We start from the raw sequence: 23401 nt of genomic DNA on the forward strand, positions 1-23401 counted from the left end.
TAGTAGCCATCAAGATAAACATTTACGCATTCCTTCTCTGGGTTGGCTTGCTGACAGAATAATGGCGCATTGATATAAAACTAATACGACATCTTTCATGTGCATTATTCTTGTATTATTCAACATATTACCCATTAGAATCATCGATACCGTACAACCGTTTTTGTAATTAATATATTTCCAAAACGCTTACAGTATCTCGTCCATTGCTTGAGTTAATCAATTTTCCAATAAACAGAACAGTTCTTGGATTTGAAATATAAAAACTATTAACAAAATCGGTTTAGAAAAAAATTTAACCCATCGTTACCATCCCCGTGTATGTTTGTATGTGTGTACCTATATATTTTACGTCGCAATCCCCCAAAAATTAGAAAAATTTTGACCTCGGTGTCAAGAAAATCGGTAAAACAAAAATCGAACCCCATCGCCGCCATCCCCGAGAAATTAGAAAAATTTTGACATCTTTTGCAAGAGAATCGGCCCATTAATGAATGAGTAGTTCGCAATCAGACAGACAGACAGACAGACATTCGACACTTATATGTACAGATGAGTGGTATTTAATTTGGAAACAATCAGTTTAAAAAATAAAAAAGACCAACCACAATAAATTGCAAGTGCATTTAGCTTACATTAAGAAATTTAAAAAACACTATAATTAAGTACTCTTTCCTTTAAAACTTTTCGAAATATGAAAGCAAACATTCATACACGCCAATCCACAAAAATGCTATAAATTGAAAAATATCACTTTTTAAAAAAAGAACCGCCAAATTAAATTGCCCTATAGCACTCCTGAGATGTCAAGGAACATGTTGGTATAAGTTTTTTCAAAATCGGTCCAATATAGTTTTTAAGTTAATAACGTTCAAACACACACCACCCACTTATCTAAAGTACTATAATTGTTTATTGTGTTTATACAATTAGAACTGTATGCTATACTTTGAAGTGTCATGCATGTCGTAATAATCAAATTAAGATTTTGAATCGTTAAATGGTATAATATTTATCGGTGCACAAAGTATAATTTATTCGTAAGATGATGCTGCACGATTATGTGATCGATTTAATAGAAGTCATGTTTACAAAACAGTATTTGAATATCGCGTACTATGAATTTCGGGAGTTCCTAGGAAGATTATTCAGACAGGAAGAAAATATTGAGACAGCTAACATGAAGAAAGAAGAGAATCCTAAACAAATAAATGTATTTAATTCGCGTTAGATACGCTGCTCAGACACTGCAATAGAACAAGATTGTAGTTTTAAGCAATTTTATTAGAAGTATCTGTGCACCTCCATAAGACTGTCACTTATTAATTTCTTAATTAATAATGGTGATGACTATTTTGCGTTACGTAGATTTTTCATCTCTCAAAGGGTAGGTATTTGATTTAAATAAAATTGGCTTTAAAAAACGAGGAAAACAGTCTATTTTTAATCAAAATTACTCGCATTTGATTAATTTAAATTTGATTTATTTAAAAAATGATATACCTTTTCTTAGTGGCTTAATTATCTCTTAGTGGAGTTGCGCGCCGATAATAATTTCTTCGTTTTATATTGCTTGTTCTACGTGCTTATAATGAAGACTTCCGGCTACACCGTTCAGCTTCATATAAAATTTTCTAAATAGAAGATATTTTAAATAGAATAGTTGCACGATTCAATTTAGACCATTTAGACTACGTAATCTATACGCGAGTACCTCGACGCGACGATGGATGGTGTGAGTATAGCTGAGAGCTGTTCACATTGAGCACCGATGTAATAGCACATTTATAGACTATACATATATCCCTTATGTTTGCGAATCACGCAATCTTTCTCTCGACTCGGCGCTTGTCAAAAGTGATACAAGGTATTCGGGTGTAATAATCGGCGGTACTACAGGTGCTACTGGTGATCATTAGCACTTTGCCGATGTAGCAAACCGCAATTAACTGTGAAATTTTATTCGGAATATGGTGTATTAATTAAATATTTGAAGCAAAAATGTCACAACACATGCACATAAGTAAAAAATACATGCGCTTTTTATTTGAATATAGAAACCGCTTGTGATAATTATATAAGAAATGAAAAAAATATAAGAATTTACATATTAATTAAATATTTGAAACAAAAATGTCACGACACATTTTATTCATGTATATTTTATTCATTTATTTATGTATTAATTTTTTTATGTATTTATTTATTTATTATCTTATTACATAATATTCAAATAGCATATTTTTATTATTGTATTTATATATGTATCGGCGCGTATTGTATTTGTATTTATTTAAAAATTTTTTTAAAATAAAATCATAATGAGTAATAAAAGTGGTTATCGATATGTATTTAAAGATTGTGGGATCAAAGGAAACTATTCTGATTTCCGAAAGATTCAGAAAGGTACGTATTCATTATAACAAATACATGAATACATAAATACATTAACACTTTAATACATAAATAAATATGCTATTCGTATATTATGTAATAAGATACATAATAAATAAATACATTTGAAAAAATTAATACATAAATATATTTAATGCATTCAAGTCTTAATATATTAATAATGTATTAATATATTTATGTATTAATTTTTTTAAATGTATTTATTGATTATGTATCTTATTACATAATATACAAATAGCATATTTATTTATGTATTAATGTGTTAATGTATTTATGTATTTATGTGTATTTAACGTATTTATGTATATTCATGTATTTGTCATAATGAATATTATACGTACCTTTCTGAATCTTTCGGAAATCGGAATAAAGTTTTTTTTGATCCCACAATCTTTAAATACACATCGATAACCACTTTTATTACTCATTATGATTTTATTAAAAAAATTTTTTTAAATAAATACAAATACAATACAACTGACGCGCCGATGTATCTAACCAAATGAACTGTCAGATGACAGCCGCCATGTTATTGATTGTGCGAGTCGCCATATTCATTTACCAACTTTTTAGGGGAGTGAACCTACTGTTCTTACTTATACTGTGGTAATAGCACATTTACAGACTATACATATATCCCTTATGTTTGCGAATCACGCAATCTTTCTCTCGACTCGGCGCTTGTCAAAAGTGATACAAGGTATTCGGGTGTAATAATCGGCGGTACTACAGGTGCTACTGGTGATCATTAGCACTTTGCCGATGTAGCAAACCGCAATTAACTGTGAAATTTTATTCGGAATATGGTGTAACTGATGTCATGCGATTTGGAAGCTGTGGGTGTCGACTACGAGAAATGCACGACTATACTTGTGATAGTAAATAAGGTGCTTATATATATGCTTGATAAGTGCTTGGTGTGCAAAGAAACTAAACTTAACCGAAATCATTAAATCTACAAAACAATTTGCTTTTGACGAGAATGATTTTACTCATCAAATGGCGTCATAAAATCTTATTCTTCAAACAATTGCTAAATTAAATCTCCTATAAGTAATTTCTTAAATCTCTCTACACCTTGTTACACGTTCTAATTGGAATATATATTATAATTTGGAATTATATATGTTATTATATAGAGTGTGAAATAAATGTGGGCTGTTACTTCAAGGATGTATTCTACTTGTCAAAATAAGCAAAAAAGGTCATATAAACGTATGTGTTTATATATGTATATAACATATATAAGTTAACTCGTAAATCTAATCTTATTATAATTTCCTCCAGTTATTTTTGACAATTGTAATATTACATCTTTATTATAAATTTTTAGAATTTATAATAAAAAGGATGTTTATTCCAACGAGCTTTTTTGAAAGATCATTTGACAAATAGATATATAAATTCGATACTTTCGGTCATTGGATAAGATCGTATGCCACTTTTGTGTGGAAAACTTGTCTGTATCCAACGTCTGGCACGCAATTCGATGTCTTATAGGAGAACGCGCTAGGGACCCTAGATAGACCCTGAGAAATGTTATCTCTATAAAATGTACCTTCCAATTGGATATCGAAAGTGTAAACCCCCACCAATTTTTTTTATTCATATCATCACGTATATATAGAAATCTTTCTTCCAGGATTAGAGGACGTTTGATAAATTTGCAAGTCGGAACACAAATTTCTAAATTTATACTGGAAATTGTTTTTATATCAATATCGAGCAATAATGTTCCGGTTCCTTAGACAAGTAATAGAAGAAGGACGCGTATTCCATCAGCTCGGTAACGCATATAAATAATTTATTCAGATGTTCATGTAATGATTTTTCTCCGTTAATTCTTACTGTTTATTACAGAAACGATACCGGCCAAACCCGTTATAAGTATGAATATTAGTAAGAAATTTTTGGAAGTTCTCAAATTGTCGTTTGAAATAAAGTACATGCATGAAGATATTGCACCTGCTAAGAAGAGAAGCAAAATCAAAGCGGTAGAAGAGAGAATTACTGTACTATATCATAAGGTAATGGATGTTTCAACGGATCCAACATTTGATGATATTGTTGCTTTAGCGGCAGTTTGTTGCAACATAGGTTTACAAAAACTTGACGACGATTTGTATACCGCTTCCAAATATTTTGTAACATGTTTGGATCTGTTAGATGACAATACGTCAGACCCTAAAGCTATATTGACATCTATAGATGTATTTAACGAAATAAATTCAGCTCTTGAAAAACAGCTCAGTTTAAATGAATATACTGATTTCTTGGATAGAGCGTTAGAACTATATGTAACATACATACTGGAGGATAATCCTGATCCCGTCCACATAGCAAGTCTTGTTGGTATTAAAGAAAGAGAATCAAATCCTAGGATTATCTTGGACTCTTTGCATCATAAAACTTTACAGGACTTAGGACTTAGATATCGTACAAGGCCGAAAAATAAGCACATATTTGTAAAATACATGAATAACTTGTTAAACATTCGAGTGAGAGACATGGTAGTTGACAAAACAAAATTTGATGACAAATGTCTTGATATGGCTTTAACCATATTCGATCTGTCGAAATACTTTCTAGCAAACAGTCATTTTGCTAAAGCTAAAACTTACATTACTATGGCAGATTGTGTAATACGCAAATTTGTTGAAGATAGATTGAAAACGGCATGAAAAAAAGGGACAGATAGTTTTCAATTGCCTAAATATTATATGGATGCCCGTGCCGTTAGAGATATATCTTGGAGTTCCTATGGAGTTTCTCTTTTACGTTTCCGGATGGAAAAATTCTCACAGAATAAGGAAAGCATATCTTCTGAGATACAAGATTTTATATCAAAATTAGAAATAAAATCTGAGGTGTCAGATTTAATGTTATCTGTTTTAGAAGAACAACGTATAACCATTGAGATTGCAGAAACATGTATATTAAATCTTGCTGATGCCAGATCGGTTTCTGAAAAAACTTTGGAACTACTTGAACCAACGAGGAAATATTTTACTGCAGACTCTAACATTAAAATGTATGCAATGATAACACTTAAAATTTCGGATGCATACAAATATTTAGCTGGTTTTGAAGAACAAAGAGATGAGCAAATAAAACTACATAAACGGCGAGTAGAGTGTTTAGAGGACGTTCGTAAGAAATTTCGTACAGCAATTGACGATGATAGAGAATTACAAATATACAAACGAATTTGTTACGAAGTGGTGACTTCATGTTCCACGATTATGGATTTAATAGTCGAGGAAACATATTACGACGAATCATTTAAAGAACTGTCAATGAAAGCTAATCAATATGCGAAAATAATTGCAGAAAATATCAGTTTTTATGTAAATACAGTTTAGACTTTTTTTAATATTTAATACTTTCTAAGATTTGTACGTTTCTCGTTATTTGTAACTTTACATTGGAGAATATTATTTGAATGCATTCCTTTATCGTATGTAAGTCATATGAGAAACGTGATTCATAATTAACAAAATATTTTTCCATTAATCATCTGTATTAAAGATGACTGAGAATGAATAATTCTTAAATGAGTCATGTTCCTTAATATTTTTACATGATAGACATATGTGTAAAAATATTATTCGTACATTTAGTATACTCTCATATTTTTATAATTGACAATAAAATACATAATATAAGATTATATATGTACATATAATACATTATATAAGATTACATATTATATACATTATATACATTATATTCATTATATATACATTATGTACATTTGTATAACAATATTTTTATTATAGAATGTAAATAAGGTTATATAAATAATATAATTTATATAAATATATGATCTTGTATGTAAACAGACAAATTGTAAAAGTTATCAATGTTCGAACTGCGTGAAAGAAATATTAGGCAAGAAATTGGAGACAAATATATTCTCTATAGATTTAAATGCACTGACAACAGACTCCAAGAGTATATTAATTTACCTTCTCAAAGCAGCGTGTTTTATTCCAAAGTAAAGTATTGCTGGTAACTTGAAAGACTAGTCTTGCTCTGATAGTGTCGAACGGATATTACGTGATTGTAGCCGCTGTGACATTCGCAATAGCTCTGCGGTAAAATATGATTAAATAAAATATCTTAAAGCAAATGTTTAAAGTGATTGCCCCCTGCCAAAATTCACCGCTCCACTTATCTTCTTAGCGATCTTCTCACCCTTTCACGTAATTTCCGGCGTGTTGCGTATTTCATTGAATCCGTTCATTAATGTTGTCAACAGGCCACGAAAATTTATTTCAGATGTCCCCAGGACCATGAAGATACCAGGGAACCAATGATGAACTATCCTTCGTGTCTCTTTAAGCATGACTGTAACGATGTATTTTGTGGGCATACATTTATATAAATTCTTTTGCTCATTTTGATAAGTAGAATACATTTCTGAAGTAGTGGCCCACATGTTACACCCTGTATATATTATCGCCACATACACAATTTTTTTGTGTATGGCTCTGTGTAGTTCTTCTTTTAAAAATTTGTGACTAATAGGAAAGAAATTAGAGTATAACTTTAATCTTTTTTATTCAAGCGGTCTTTCATTTCGATTTTGTTGAATTGATTGTAAAAATTGGGAAAGTTTTTATATGTTTATCTCTTTTGTGCCAGTTAATTTACTTTTACCGACATTTTTATACTGAGAACTGCGATTCCGTGTGCTACGCGACTTACTTTTTATATATAATAATTGTGATTGCAAGAAGTCACGAATACTTATATAGTAGCCATCAAGATAAACATTTGCGCATTCATCCTCTGTGTTGGCATGATGTCAGAATAATGGCGCACTGGTATAAAACTAATACGATATCTTTCATGTGCATTATTCTTGTAAGTATTGTTCAACGTACCCATTAGAGTCATCGAGTGATACCATAAAACTATTTTTGTAATTAGTATATTTCCAAAATGCTCACTGTACCTCATCCATTGCTTGAACTAATCAGTTTTACAACAAACAGTGCGGTTCTTGGATTTCAAATATAAAAAATATAAAAAAATAATATTATGATAAGTGCTAGAATTGTTTATATTAGAACTGTATGCTATACTTTGAAGTGTCATGTATGCCGTAATAATCAAATTAAGACCTTGAATCGTTAAATCGTATAATATTTATCGATGCACAAAATATAATTTATTCGCAAGATGATGTTGCACGATTATATGATTGATTTGATTATATATGATCGAATAGAAGTCATGTTTACAAAGCATTATTTGAATATCGTGCACTATGAATTTCGGAGATTCCTAGGAAGATTATTCAGAATTCACGTTTTATACGCCGCTCAGACGTCCTGCGACAGAACAAGATTGTAGCCTTGAGCAATTTTATTTGAAGTATTTGTGCACCTCCAAGAGACTGTCACTTATTAATTTCTTAATTAATAATCGTGATGACTTTTTTTAATTTCTATTACGTAGATTTTTCATCTCTTACAAAGGGTAGATATTTGATTGAAATAAAATTGGCTTTAAAAAACGAGGAAAGCAGTCTATTTTCAATAAAAATTATTTAAATTTGATGAAAATTAAAGTATAATGATATTTATTATTTTCACGATCCCCAATCGTGCACAAAATAATTAGGGCCAATTCACGAGAATTTTAGCGTCACATTGTAAATGATGGCACAACCAGACGACAAGGGGAGAATCTATTTACGCTTCGTTCAAATAGTTTGTTTGACGATTGGCCAATTTTGAGGAGTATGAGCGTTTCAAAAATTTCAAGCACGCATTCAATCAAAAATAAACAGAATTCTTTGCCGGCTATTACATGTCGTAATGTCCGGTGAATACGAATGTACTTGCATGAATATATGATTAATAAAAGAATTGAAATTTAATGACAAAATGTTGACAAGTGTAAATATTGTATACATATTATGTTAAATATTATGTTAACGAAGTTGCTGTGGTATTTAAAACGTATAAATACTCTAAATAGGCATACGTAAAATTGAACAAAAAATACGTTTAGAATCATATATCTTGGATTAAAAAATGAATCTGTAATATATTGCAATTTTTAATTCTTATTTACTTAATTACTTAATCTAATTTTCAGATTTGTATAAAAATTTGTTGCAATAACAGTTATTTCGTCATTTGTTGTAGTTATATTAATTATATTGTATAATTTTTTTTTAATTAAAGCAATTTGAACAGTAAAAATCTTATTATCATATTTATTTAATTACTCACATACATCTGTACATACAACTGAAAGGATTGGTTTGAGAGAAAATCGATACGCCAAATGGATTTTCAAGCATATAATAAGCTAGTTCCTAGTTTCTCATCAATTAGCGGCTATTTAAGCTTCTTCAATATGTCTCCTGTCGCTTTGTTTCTGTCTTCCAAGACAAGAAGTCAAGAAAATCATAGGACATTCATGAGTGTCAATGAATATATATGTAGATTTTGTAAGGAAAGTGTTACTACTACTTTTGTTATTCTAGAATTTCCTTTCGAGAGTTTTAATCTTCTCTCCACACAAACTTCAACACTTTCTTAGTCAAAGACGCGTGTTTCATCATAAAGCGAAAGAAAATTTGACATTGACGAAGATGATGATGACAGACCGCGTGTATGTGTTGGCAGCGCCATCAGCTAATTTGATGCGTACTTAATATCTGCTCATAAATCAAGATTTAACTGCTACCTCGAGTTTTTCAGGATTGAAAGGTGTGATTTACAGTTCTGGCTGTGTCTATTTAATTACGATTCCTAATTATATATTTGTATCTTTATTAATAAAGTTTAATGTTTCAATCAGAGCCTATTTATATACTCTAAAGTAATTGATATTTATCTATCAGTATTTTTTTTTCTTACAAATAGCAACATTTTTCTGTATTTAGAATAATTGAGATTCGATGTTCAATATATTTATCTTCATCAATCGTCCTCTTTCTTGCTGGACAATACATCCAAAGTGATTTTTGGCAATGCGCCAGTCATGTTGCAGTCACCGGATAAACTGCTACAGCGGAAACCTTTCCGCCTAAGATTATAAAATAGTAAAAGAAGGCACATACCAGTACGAATACCGTCAAAAAATTCGAAATGTGCTACGTATTTCGAACACAACGAAACGCTTAAAGAATTTTAATGAAAACGTAAGGTGATAAACGATACTAAGCTAAATTATAGTTAATAGAACAAAAACACGTGTATGGTACACATATTTATTGGCATAGTTTTTCATGACCGTTATGTCAGATCTAACACATAATTATCCAGCCATAATATTTCAGTTCATTAATAGCATGACTGCGTATTAATGAACTTCATGGATAATCGGAGTGGGATGTCGCCCAACATGAAAATAGCTCGTTATAATGAACTGTTTGAGAAGATTGTGATACATAAGTGATTAAGAAAATTACGGTAATATTTGAAAAAGTCTTCGATTAAAATGAATCTGTTCTTCGTCAATTATCTTATCACGAACATTCGGATCCGAAATAAAAGTATTCGATCCTTTCGAACAAAAGAAAATTTTTGATCGGAAAACAATTAGGGAAGACCATTATTGACTGTTTACTTGTCACATAACGACAATAGATTGATTACAATAAAGAAATTCATAATAATTAATTCAAAGATTTGCGGTCAAAAATTTGTCATTATTTCGAATCGAAATTGTAAATAATTTTATAATAGATTTTTTAAACAAGTTATAATGATTATTATAATGTTTTCTAATACAAGTACCATTAATAGTTAATAATGATAATATTATGTATAATGATAATAATGACAGTTAATAATATAATGGTAATATTATACCAAAGTAATATTATAATGAGATTGATTAAAAATAATTCCACTGCAATAGAACATATTTAATAAATGGAATATTTACTAATTTACATTAAAGAATGTAGGTAATGACACATGCATATATTTCCAATTAAGCAATGAATCCGATAATAAATTTACACGCCTATAAGTAATAAAAATGCATTGCACTTACTGTACTTATATTTGTTTTCTACTCTATACTGGCATTCGTGGATTGCTCATCGAGCATTCGCATCATCACTTATTTACGTGTTTGGATGAAGTGTCGTCACACACACTGATGTACGGAACACGAAAAGTGATTAACGCAGTCGGCGAGCATCAATGTACGGTGTTATTTCTTCTTACTCGCACTGCTGCTGTCGCTGTGTCACCGTATCTCTGCCGGCAGTAAAACTGGCAGTAAAGTACGGTGTGTTAACGTCAGGTTTACGTTATACTAGCCTTTCCGCGCGAGAAATGAGAGACCCAGGAGGAAGCTGCGACGACCTCGTAACTCTATCAAGAACCGGCGACTTGGCAAGCGTTCATAGGGTTACTTTGATGCTCAGCGCCGATATATACTTTGTATGACGGTGGGCGTACCGACTTTTTTTACAGCCCATATTCCAAGTACGGACCCTTGCCTTGGTTCCTCGTCGATCTCAACGTTCCCAGCACCGGATCTCGAGACGGCGCGGCGTGTCAATTTGCGTGACACCCAGAAATTCTCGTGCGGTTGAGCAACTTCATAAAAGTTTCGCGCGCTTATCACGATCACACGGCGAATAAAGTAACTCGATAATCGTCGCCTCTTCTTCGTAAGTCTTTCTTGAAGTCTCAGTACTTACAGACTCTGATTCAGAGTCTATATGCACGGTGTTATAAATGAATATGCGTCGAACACTAAAGAATAGATCTCGATGTTAAGTCTTACGCGAGTATAGGAATAAATCTAATTTACCAGGAACGGTAATATAAAATGATTGTAATTTGCAATTTATGATACCGATCATGTTTTAACATGGTAGCAATCAAGTCACTCAGCAACTTGCGAGTAATTTTAGAACTTGGGAAGATGTAGATATTTTATTATTTAAATATTTTATTTCCTCTATCCTCTCATTCAGACGGCGCAATATTAATATAATTAATAATGATAATGATACACATAAATATATTATATTTGGCTATATATATATTTTTATGTACTAAAAATTTACTTTTTGAATTGAATCAAGCTTGGTCATTCATAAATTAGCTTAGTACAATATTATATGAGTAAGAATTTAAGGCAATACGTATACAATCAAAAAGTTTTAATATTAAGATTTTAATTAATTTATATATTCAAAGTAATGAAGTTAATTATATTGAAGTTTATTATTTAACATAGGCTATATATAGATGTTTATTTAGCATAAATCAACTCGTCATTGTTATTCACCCTTTATTTCTGCGAAACATTCTGGCTCCCTCGCTCTGTATTGCGAAAGTATCTATTATTCGCTTCAGACAGCTCCAAAAATACGTAGTCGCGACGGGTTGGATCGTAGAGCGCGGGTGCCGTGTCGCTTGCGCAATTTTACAAAGTACTCAAAGTAAAATCGGCGCTAAATTCTACAAACCGGCCAACTTCGCTCTCGCTCGGCAAACAAGGTGCACAGGTCCGCGTCCGCGTGTTATAGATGCGCGCATCCTTCCGTGCAAATCTTCGTCTTGTTGCTAATGCCCCATGAAACGCGCGGTGCACCAGCGCCGCCGTACGAATTAAAGAAATGAAATATGTTAATGGAGTTCTCTCTTCTGAAGAGAGAACCGAGCAACGGATGGTATCTTGATTAAGGTGTCTGGCGGACGTTAGTCATTCCGGCCATCCGCTCTCCCCCAGTAGGAACTGCGAAAATCTAATTTTCGCTACCAGAAACTGAAAAAACCTGCGGGCGCCACCTTCCACCCAGGCGACTTTCAGCCTTCTGCTCCTGTTTTCGTGGGCGCGTCCTACGCGTTCAATCTTTCACGCTTCGACGAAGACACGTGCGCCCTGCTTGTGTCAAGTAAAAATGCTCTATGCCTGCGTTCGCGTAATTGAATGGTTAATATAGCCAGTTATTTCGTGGCAATCACCACGATTGGTCGTTACGTGCTTATACGGTAAAACGCGGGGAAACGCTGATATCATTAACAGTTTTTTTTCCCCATATCGCATATATAAAAAGAACGTACTCCGAGTTATGTAAAATCAATTACGATAAAATATTTTAATATTAGTTATATATACATATATCAATTTTGCGACAGATCATGCCCTCGTTGTAGTTTTCAATACCTCGTCCATTCAGCTTTCACTTTTCGCGCGCACGCGATAATAATATTGGGGAACAGTTAAAAATTCACGCGGTATTTTAATTAAACCACGCTGCCAAATACCGCTTTTCTACCAACCGGCTCTGTTTTATGTCGCGCGAAAAATTTTACAACACACGAGCTAATTTAGGCGACGTTCGCCATGTGTGCCTATCGCGCGCTAATTGAAGATACATTACAAATACGTACGATTAACATCTGCTAATTGAAAACGCGTCGCTACAGTCGCACGGTAGCATACGTAGGGGCAGAGTGCAAAATGCCTAGTATATAACACATCTGGAATATAGACAGCGGTATTAGAAACTCCGAGAAGACAACGCGGCTTCTTATAGCTTCGTAAATATTTCCCTCGTTGCGGAAAATAAAAGTTCGTCGCATAATTTTTTTGATTTAAATCGATAGAGCCGGCCTATCTCCGATACCTAATCTCACCCATCTGCTCCTCCATGCCGCATCCTGGAATGTTTTATTACGATTGTTTGCGCCGCGAAATAGCGCTTGTTGATTGCTTGTTAATTGGAAATATGTCGGAAGGCTATTCACGTTCAAGAGGCCAGGGGGCAAGCGTATCTCAGACTCTTTAACGCCGGTAACCGCGAAGAGGCAAACGAAGCAGTTCGGAATAATATTATTGATGTTCAAGAATCTTCTCTCCGCGAAATAATATTATTGATGCTTAAGAATCTCCAGCCTGGTCTTCGCATCAATAAGCTTTCTCCTCGAAGCGCGAGACGCGCTGTACGTTGTATTTAGAGGTAAAAAATAACCGCGAAAGAATTCATTTACGAATAATAAACGAATGTGTGCGCTTGTTTAATTGCGCGTAAACGAAATGAAATAATCGCAGGAGCAAATAATCGAGCGATTAATACGCATGTAATTAGAGGGATAATTTTTGTTCGTCTCTTCCTCATCGATAGATACAACTATTCGTAAGCAAATGCTTATTTAAAACAAAAGAAAGTCCAATGTAGCTTATTATGATAATTTACGTTTCCCATGTTTTCATTCATAATTCATAACGCAATATTCGTAATGTTTTATAAAATTGCCATAGGTTCTCCATTTTAATTATAGACGCAGGATTCTTTTGCAAAAGTATATTACGCGCCGTCGCGCAATCTGACTTTTAAATTATCGTTATTGCGTATTTTATCGTTTATGGGCACATTATGCGCGTCCGCAAGCTGACATTTTTATGCGAAAATGCACGACAAGTTTGCTACCAATAAGCGTACCTTGGATTCCCATCGGGTCGAAAATACGATTCTTGCCGTAAAGAGTTAAAGACACCAGTTGGCCTTTTATCGACCGTTAAATCTTTGCCCGCGTCTTACGCTGATCGAGGGATCAGTAATAATTTATCAATGCGTCGATAAAGAAAATCGACACATTCCTAGTTTAAAGATCTTGGTGCGACGATAATCGTGCGACAGTATAGGAATAAATAATCTGTTCCCACTATCACCGGAATGCCAGAAATTTTAAGAGACGTAATGTCATAAAATCCACTCGCGCATCGAAATAAAAAATCCAGCCCCGTTTATGAGGATCCTGTTAGCATCCGATTCCACGGGCGCATCTTCCGGCTGCCGATCGAAGATATCGCGTGAATCGTCTGGTGGCGCAGCCATCTCGCTATAAAACAGTACGTTTTCAAACCAGGCATGTAAAATAAATCGCGGAACGTCTCTTTTTTATAGCGCGATAATTTTTGGATCCGACACGACGTCGATTGCGCGAGACGCAAAATTTTCATAATCTACCGTGAATTTAGGAATTCAAAACTTCCATCAAAAAAAGTATATTAATCTAACGTATTTGTTGTTATAAAATTCAGAATAATAAGTTAATAAGATTTTTACTATTTGATGAGCATATTTTTTTAACGAATATTGTTTTAAGTCTCGTCATTCATGTATGAATAATAAAGCTAAATAGATAATTGTTACCAATTATTACAGGAATATACATATTATGTTAATTTATTTATCAGTATACATATAATACAAGAATGAATACATTGTAGCTATATTATAATATTATGATTATGATACTCTATAGTATGTGATCTCGATATTCATGTCTGAACAGTTTTATCACGATTATTATAATTCAGCCTATGCATGCAATGATTACACGTATTCGTTATAATTACAAAATTTAACATGAAAATCGCATATTTGCAGAATAATACAAACTAATAAATAAAAGTGAAATAATAAGCAGTCTCCAATAGATTTTTCACGTCTACGAAAAGTATTTTTTTCCTTTTCTCTGTAGCACGTACGTAAATATAATCTCAAAGCAGCAAGTAATTTTTATTCTCAAATGTTTATACTGATGCAAACATCATGGTATTGACACAGAACGGCGTTTATCTATGATAAATCATCTTGTACACAAAAGAGATTGTGATATTCTAAGAGTGTGGCGATTTTTCGCAAGAAGGGTTGCAGCCACTCTTTACAGCTACCACATCGGATATGAGCAAAGTTTCATCCAAGTTCAAGCGTGGAGAACTTTTCCCTTACTACCCCTTACCCTCTCCCCGACTGTCTAACAGAGAGATTTTAAGATTATAAGTTTTGGAGGCAAGTTTTAATTCAAGAGTGTAATAAATATCTGCGAGGGTTAATCGTTTCCTTCATAACTATAGTTTGCGTGCTCCTCACTAAATAAATCAGTTACACAATTTTGTTTAGGTATGCAGTTGCAGTCACGAAAATAAAGCGAAGAAGGATGGTGAAATATTCCTCAAATTGAAAAATTATTTTAGACAACAGTTTGTTAATTAAAAAATTCATTTTTTAATCAATTTCCTGTGAAGGAAATTACGCGAAGGAGTAACAGTACAGGCACGATACTCTAATATATGCAGAGTACGCATATATTAGAGATGTAAACGTTTCCCTCCATGATTTCTTGACACATAATTTCTATTCGACTTCCTATATATTCTATAAACGCGCCAACCATTTCATCGAGTATATTAGATTCGATAAAGATAATACGTGGTAGTCACGTGTATGTGAACATACTAGACTAACGGATTAGCAGACAAATTGCTAATTTATTCTCCGAACACACTCGACTCCGCGCTTCGATACGTGGACGGCGGCGGCGACGGACACGTGATCTCAAAAGGTTGCAGCGCTGGATTAGATTGTCTAATGGCAAGCAGAATCGTGCCTCGAGGGGCGAAAACGATATCGTCGTTAATATTAATTCATTGTAGCACGGCGCGCTCAAACTCGAGAAATTTGCATTCCGTTCTGGTATCAGGAAATCGTTGTTGGGGCATGCAGAAATAATCGTCACGTACTAATGGCAGCTATCAGCTACGTATCCTAGGCGTATCCCGTGGATAGCAGCAATAGGTATCGTATGGCGGAAATCAAACTTGAATATCGACTACATATCCTCTTTTCTTCTCAACGTACGTATATTATATTTCGGAAGACAGGTGCAAAAGATTTATAAAATGCCTTTAGCAATCTTACAAGAAGGGAATTATAACTACCTTCATGTGCAATTAGATTATTGCAATTATGACAGGTTTGATTAGAGAGTACAATATTATTTCACAAACCAGCTTTCACAAATATGATTTATGAGCTACAAATTATTCTCTGATACATAATCTATATATATATATATATAATCGAATGTTCCGACTAACTCATCAACGCCCAGCCCAAACCCTTAAACCTAGAAACATTTGACATAAGCGAGAGAACCGAGTTACGTGAAGTATTTCTCGGAAGCGCGGGTGCATTTAATCAGAATCGACCTCAGAACAAGATATCTCTCCATCTTCCACATTTTTTTATTTCTTCTATGAATAGATGACCTATTAAGACATATAAAGGAACTACGATTGAACGCTCATGCACTTAACCGTGAAGCACTCCGTGCTCGAAAAATTATTCTTGGGAAAAATGTATGATTTAATAAGCATTTAAATGTGAGCTTTATTTTAAATAACACAAATTTCGTAATAAAATAACAAGTTCATCTTTATTCCATTATATGCGTATTTAGAGAGTCTCATTAATTCTTTAAATATAATATAAAAAATTATAGAAGCTAATTACATCGAAAAATCAGCTCCAACAACAATAAATTTTGTTTGGAAAGAATGGCGACACTTTTTATTGGCGATAAAAAATAAACTCACTTTATTGGCGCGATTAGCTGTCCCGTGTAACGGGAGGTATCAACAGCCGCCTATTAAATTTCAGATTTTTTTTTTATTTCTATGCTTTACTGCATGCTATCACTGCATTTCTCCCTCTGACATTTCCGATGCATTCCGATGCGTTCTGTATTATTAGCACGAAGTATACTCGGCAGTTGCCGTGCCTTTAAGCTGCCATTCGCATCGGGAATAGCGGCGCGGAGCCGTGGTACGTCGGTTATGGTAATGCATCGCTGTTTAACATATGCGGCACTAGCAGCCGGCACACGTATAACAACGGCTTTATCATTAAAGGTAACACATCTCGCGCGTCGGCCGTATACGCCAATCGCACGGCGAATAGAACGAGAGGTACGGCATTCATCGTTATATGCCTACATAGGTATACGAGAATCGTATCCCCGAACGTGGGTAAGCTTGCTCGCGCGCGGTGCTAAAGCTATCGAACGTCGCAACTGCAACTGCAACTGCGCTAATACAAAACGACTCAAACGTTTCCTAAGCACTCGGCCGCTCGACGTAAACATGACATTGCGCACAGATTTCCTATGTATGCATCGCGTATTCCCCGCGAATTCAACGTGACTCGGGATTCAAACGTGAAAACGGCGGAATCCCACAAAATGGATTTCGTTTCTATCCGTGGATATGAGGAAATTCCCGGCGATTTGTACTCGACTTATCGCCGATTGCCTCTCGATCATCTCTCGCTGCGGGGATAAACGATTAGGATCTTCGTCGACGAATTCTCGAAGCGGCATGAGGTACGCTCGTACGCCCATCGCGCGCTTTTCATTGCGATGTATTTTTTTTACGTCGCTTCCTATTTCTTGCCAGCGTCCGCTTTTACGAGCGATATTTTATGCACGCTGCCGCGTGTAACGTCATAGCCGGGCGCGGCGCAACGCGGCGCGGTGCCTCCGATATGGCGCGCAGACCGAACGGGCCTGGGCATTAACAAGGGTAACAATATACGTGCGAAGTGTCCATTTTTGTGTGGATTAGCGCGAGGTGTAAACGACTCGAAGCACGCGCCGGCGTTCGCTGTAGCGAACGCGTAATTAGTATTTTGCAAATTACACAGCCGGAGGTTCCACACCTTGCTCTCTCCGCGGTGTGGACAGGCCATAACTCCGGGCGTTAACGAGCCAGTCCCGCGGCAGTTTCCATGGCTATTTGCATCGTGTCCTTCTTACGAGGCTTTCTACCTCGCGTACCCCGCCGTCTTTTTTTTTTTTTGTTTTCTTTCTTCCCTTCCGCCATGCGTACGCGCGCGCCTTTATGACGCATCGGATACTCCTAACGAAGTGATACTCGGTCGCATTTAATTAATAGGACGGCTGGGCGTTGATCAAACGCTCAGCGGAGCTGTTGGTCGCGCTGTTTATCGAACAAACGAGCTCATTCAGTGCCACAGAGACTCGCACGCGAGTGTCTACCCCGGGATGCTGCGCTCGCTTGTTAATGAAAGCATTATATTCGTTATAATCGTTATATGCCGTATACGCCAGCATAATTTATGGAAATAGGAAATCGTTCATCGCGGAACTTCTTTAATCCTCATTAGCGCTCTCCTTGCCGATTCATTCTATACGCATTGCATACATTGGAACACATTCGTATATATGTATGTATAGTAACTGTTCCAAGTTTGCATTGCTGTGTATTACGTCGAAACATTTCCGATGACTACATTCAAGTAACGCACTCTTTAGGAAGAAAATCATGTCTCTTTATTATATTATTTCTTTGATATAAGTTCTCTATATTCACACTTAAATTTTGACATTACGAATTTAACAATGTATCATATCTCTTGCGAAAAAGTGATTTATATGTATTAATATATACATCTCTACACTATATAATCAAATGACATTAAACGACAAAAGGGCGCTCTAATCTTCTAGCCAATTTTTAGACAGTTTATGTCCATTTCTACCAATGTAGATTAACCTTTAATCTTGACTTAACTTACTTTTTATCTTTTTCTAACTTTTAGAACTAGAAAAGGATGAAAGGTTAAATCGAGAACAAAGTTAATCCGCATTGGTAGAAATGGACGTTATAGATATGTAAAAACAGGATAAAATAAGCGGTTGGAGAATAACAGGTGAAGCATCTCAATATAATATCACCGTTTCACACTGCAAATCATCGTTTTGCGATAATTTCTGATTTCACCTGATGATGGTATGGAACGTTTCTCCAACTCGATGCATCTTCGTGACTGCGTATCAACGATATGACATTTATCCATCCCGGCAATCACGTTTCAGAGTTATCGCCGGTATAACGCAGGTCGGATAGTCCGCGCAGCTCGGACGTGCACACGAGTCACGCACACGCACACGCACGGCGAGAGCGTATTACGTTCTTCACGGGGCGAAGCCGCGCACAATAAACACATGATTCGCGTCACGGTGGAATTCACGAGCGCGGGGCTGGCGCGCGTTTCCGTCGATCGAAAGCTCAAACAGAGAGGCCCGCGATCCCGTAGATCCCCCGGAGGGGTAACCTTCGCGCTGTCACTCTCTCGACCGCGTGCACGCATGGCTGCGCGGATGTAAGCTCGTGGTGGACGCAAATGCGTACGCAAATAATACGCGTACGTGGCTTGCCGGCTATACGAAATTGGCACCTTTCACGCCGCGCCGCGGCCGGCAGAAACAGAGTGGGACGCGGGATGACGTACGTGTTTACACCGATACCCGTGTAATTATGGGTTTATTGAAAATGATGCATCGCCCAAACATATTTCGCCTTTGTGGTGGAATACCTTTTCTCTCGTGCTTATGAGGAAAGTCGAGTTCGTGACGATGACAGGATCTATAGCGAAACGCGCGCGTGATTATGATTTTAATATATCTTGACTGCTAAGATTAAGAAATTATTACCCTGTTCGCTATTAATCACTGAAATAGTTCACGACATTTATAACGGTAATTTTAATAAGAAGGGATCGTATATAATTATTTTCAGGCTTTGACTGATGTGTTTTCGAGACAATAAAATTGTCTCGAAAAATTGAAATTTTTAATATTTATATTTTTATGAGCTACATATTGTAAATCTGTCACAATTGTCTGATAAAAATAACCATTTTTTTCTTTTTATAAATATACAGTCGAAAAAAGGAATGCTTTTTCCTTGTAGCTGAAGTCACGTGAAAGCAAAGCCGCGGAGACAAGTCGGGTCATACAGCCGGAAACCCGCGCAGTTTCCGGCTTTGATAGAATCACCGATGTACGGTCCTCTTACCGGTAATCCCTTTCCTCCCGCGAACCGCGAAGCGGTTGGATACCACAGGAAGATAACGTGTGCCGAAGCGTATACGTATATCCGGCGCGGCGGTTCACGCCTCGCGTGTGGGAAACACGAATCGCCGAGCGTAGGTGTTCCTTCCTCGTGGTCACCCTGCTCAGAAGAGGCATAGGCGAACGAGGCACTAAGGGGAGAAGGTGCGTTTCGCCGGGAACGGGGGAAGGTCGGGGGGGGGGAGATAGAGAGGACATAAAAAAAATCGTAATCACAGGTAGGTACAAGCTACACGGCACGATGTTCCGAGGATTAATGATTCGCGTCCGCGTCGTCGTTACGAACCGTGGAAGCGTTTCAACATTCTTTCGATCCTCAAACCTCAACTCCGCGCTTGATCTTCGTGTTTCACCTCCCTTGTCCGTAACGGGTCGCGTCGCTTGGGAGATCGTTGAATCGATTAGACGCCTGAAGTTGCGTAAAGGTATACGTTGCGGGCGTGATGTGCTAACGTTAAATGAGCCGGTGGGTGGAAGAATGATGTAAACTGTGGATAAGAGCGAATGGAATTGTATGTTTTACATGTACCAGCTATTTTCATCTCTTAATTGCATTTACATGCAATCTTAAATGAGAAAGATTTTAATTTCTGTCTTTTATAGCCATAAAAAAGACTGCCGCGATGAAAGAGTTTGATATTGAGTACCTTCTTCGAAACTATTTGTATTTCAAATAGGAGAGACGCATAAATTAATTCACTGTCCTATTTGTAATATCGGTGAATACGTTTAGATATTCGAGAAATACGCTCAAGATAGTAGTCTATAAGGTCACAGCATCTTGACTGGGGGAAGCATGTTCCTTGTTAATTTCATATCGGCAAACAGTTCGCGCTGCTCCGTTTCTGCTACGGAAAGTTTGTTTGTGTTGATCCACCTGTTTTGACGCGTAAACCCACTTGAAACTCAACTTGACAACTTAAATCACTCGAATGTCGTCTCGAGTATGGGTCGCAACGCTTTGGAATAATGCGCGCTGTCATCCCGAGTTTCGTAGAGCGAAGCTATCGCGCGAGAAGTCGTTTTGTGAACGCGTCTCTTAAGTCTCCGCTATGCCGGAATCGTGTTTCGAGGGCGGAAGGAGGGCAAGACGGAAGGGAGAAGAAAACGCACAATCGATTTGCTTCGAGCGAATCGCGCGGGCACGATAGAGACCAGGCGAAGTTCTAAACGCACGAGCGGCTTTACTCGTCGTCGTGCAGCCGCGCGCTTGGCTTGTCGTCTCGGATCGATCGATCGATCGCCGAGGAAGGTCGAGAGGTGGCCGAGCGAAACGAGGGGATTCTTGGGTAGAAAAGAGGATTTGGAATTTATGAGCCGCGCGATATCAACGCAGCTACGATCGCTTTGAACGCGGCTTGTTGGGATACGGTCGAATGTTTTTTCTAGCGCTGCACGTCGTGGTGATAAGGAACGTAGATAGCAACCGACGAATCGATGGATGTGTGTTTTTAACAATCGTTCCGCAAATGGTTCTTGATCGAGACTCGCGATATTTTCTGCGGCTGATCGGAACTGTTTTCAATTAATTAGGTGCGCTATTATAGGGTATCGCGATTTGATATAGAATATTGAGCAACGAGGACATAGAAACAAATTTAGACTCGCAGCGATCACGAGAAATATTATTCGCACATTGAATAATATTTATAATTATATTATATTTTAATTATAATTTTCAGTAATTAGTAATGATAATACCATATATGTAGTGTACTATATATGTATGTAGTTACGGTTACATATAGTAAATATATGTACAAGATAATGGACACATCATGGAAATAATACCCCGCCGTCAGGGAATGTATATGTATATGTGATAATTCAAATCTGTGTATTTCTGGAAAGCGCATATCTTGTTGATAACATGAAAAAAATTGATTAGTAATCGATTCTAATGAATGATCCATGCCAGATGCAGCTAGCCAATAACTATAAACGTCAATTTGAAGCATTATAAAATCGTGGATTTACATCTTTCTCCATTCGTGGTAGGAACTAGCCTTGCACTGCTGCGAGTGGCATACCGCTGAATTTTAATCCCCTTTTCATGCTCTTTAACATTTCTTGCTATTTGTTTCATTTTCTCTTTCCTCTCGATCATCCACCATATTATATGCATCGGCGAAATCGTACGCACCGACGCAAGACGAAATTGGTCCCAAGCTATGCTAAAACTTCCTATTCCGAAGCAACAGATAAATTCGTAACTATCGAGGTAAAATCATGCAAACGTTATAACGGAATATGATCTTCAGCATTTCTTTCTTCTTTTTGATCTGTCAATATTACTATGCAAACTATGTGCGTTAGGCAACTTATCCTAAGCTTGTATTACATGGTAATAAGTAATTGAATATGTTAGGCGACTGCCAGATTTATTTAAAATAGAAAAAATACGTGAAATTTACGTGAAAGATTGTTGTACGCTTCTTCACAGTCCAATCTATCGAATTCGCACTTAATTCGTATTAAAATATATAATAATGCGAAATAGAATACAATTTAACACTCCAAAATATAACTTCTGTATACAACTTTATCAAAGTTTAATATTATCAGTTAATTAAAATTTGTCTCTTTTTGAAACTATTGCAGCATTTTGCTAATAGTGAACTTTATAAGTCTAAATACTTATATAGTCCTTGAACTGACTGTTTCGACAAAATGAAACTGTTGTGAAACAAGTTCAATTTTGCGGCTCGGTGAACCTTGATTTCTATTAAATGTATCTAACGTTAACATTTGAACTGCGCAACATTCGAAACACAAACAAAACTGTTTTGGACGTCGGGACGGATATTGCGGCCGTATTTCCGCGACGCGGCGGAAGTAATTTTCACGCGATTCACCCCGCAACATCTCTCGCACCTTGTGCAACGTCCTTCTTCCATCCTACGGTGAATTATTGCGTTCACGTACTTGGCTTGTTTGCCGCTATCACGTGGCTACCGTCCAGCCTGCAATTAACATTACCACGGCGGCGCATCCCGACGACGACGATGCCTCACGTAGGTGGCGTTAAGCGGCGCGAAAAGGGCGGATACGACAGGTGGTGCAACAGCTGTGAATCCGCGGAAAAGGCGAGAGGCAGTTAATCTCTGGTTCGATACGCCCACGTGACCTCTACGTAGCATAGAAGATGCACGATCTTCTCGCGCGGTATACAGCGCGCCGCTTCACTCTTCCCTACGAGCTCAGTGACTTTGCCTATTTCAGCCCATCGTTATCGTGCTTGTCATATATGACGACAGCTCGTTCTC

At 36.2% G+C, this 23401-nt stretch overlaps 1 long non-coding RNA gene across 1 annotated transcript in view; it reads right to left on the reverse strand.

The window, feature by feature from the left end:
* The window catches only part of LOC139776199 (uncharacterized), a 36446-nt gene extending 25312 nt beyond the window's left edge, over positions 1 to 11134 (reverse strand). The window contains exon 1 of the long non-coding RNA XR_011719028.1: positions 10441 to 11134. This is a non-coding gene — a long non-coding RNA (uncharacterized lncRNA). The remainder of the gene's footprint in view (positions 1 to 10440) is intronic.
* Positions 11135 to 23401: the final 12267 nt, after the last annotated feature.

The sequence above is a fragment of the Temnothorax nylanderi genome, unplaced genomic scaffold, assembly GCF_030848795.1.
Source record: "Temnothorax nylanderi isolate EJ_2023f unplaced genomic scaffold, tnyl_v1.0 TNYL_tig0114_pilon, whole genome shotgun sequence".
Classification (NCBI taxonomy): domain Eukaryota; kingdom Metazoa; phylum Arthropoda; class Insecta; order Hymenoptera; family Formicidae; genus Temnothorax; species Temnothorax nylanderi.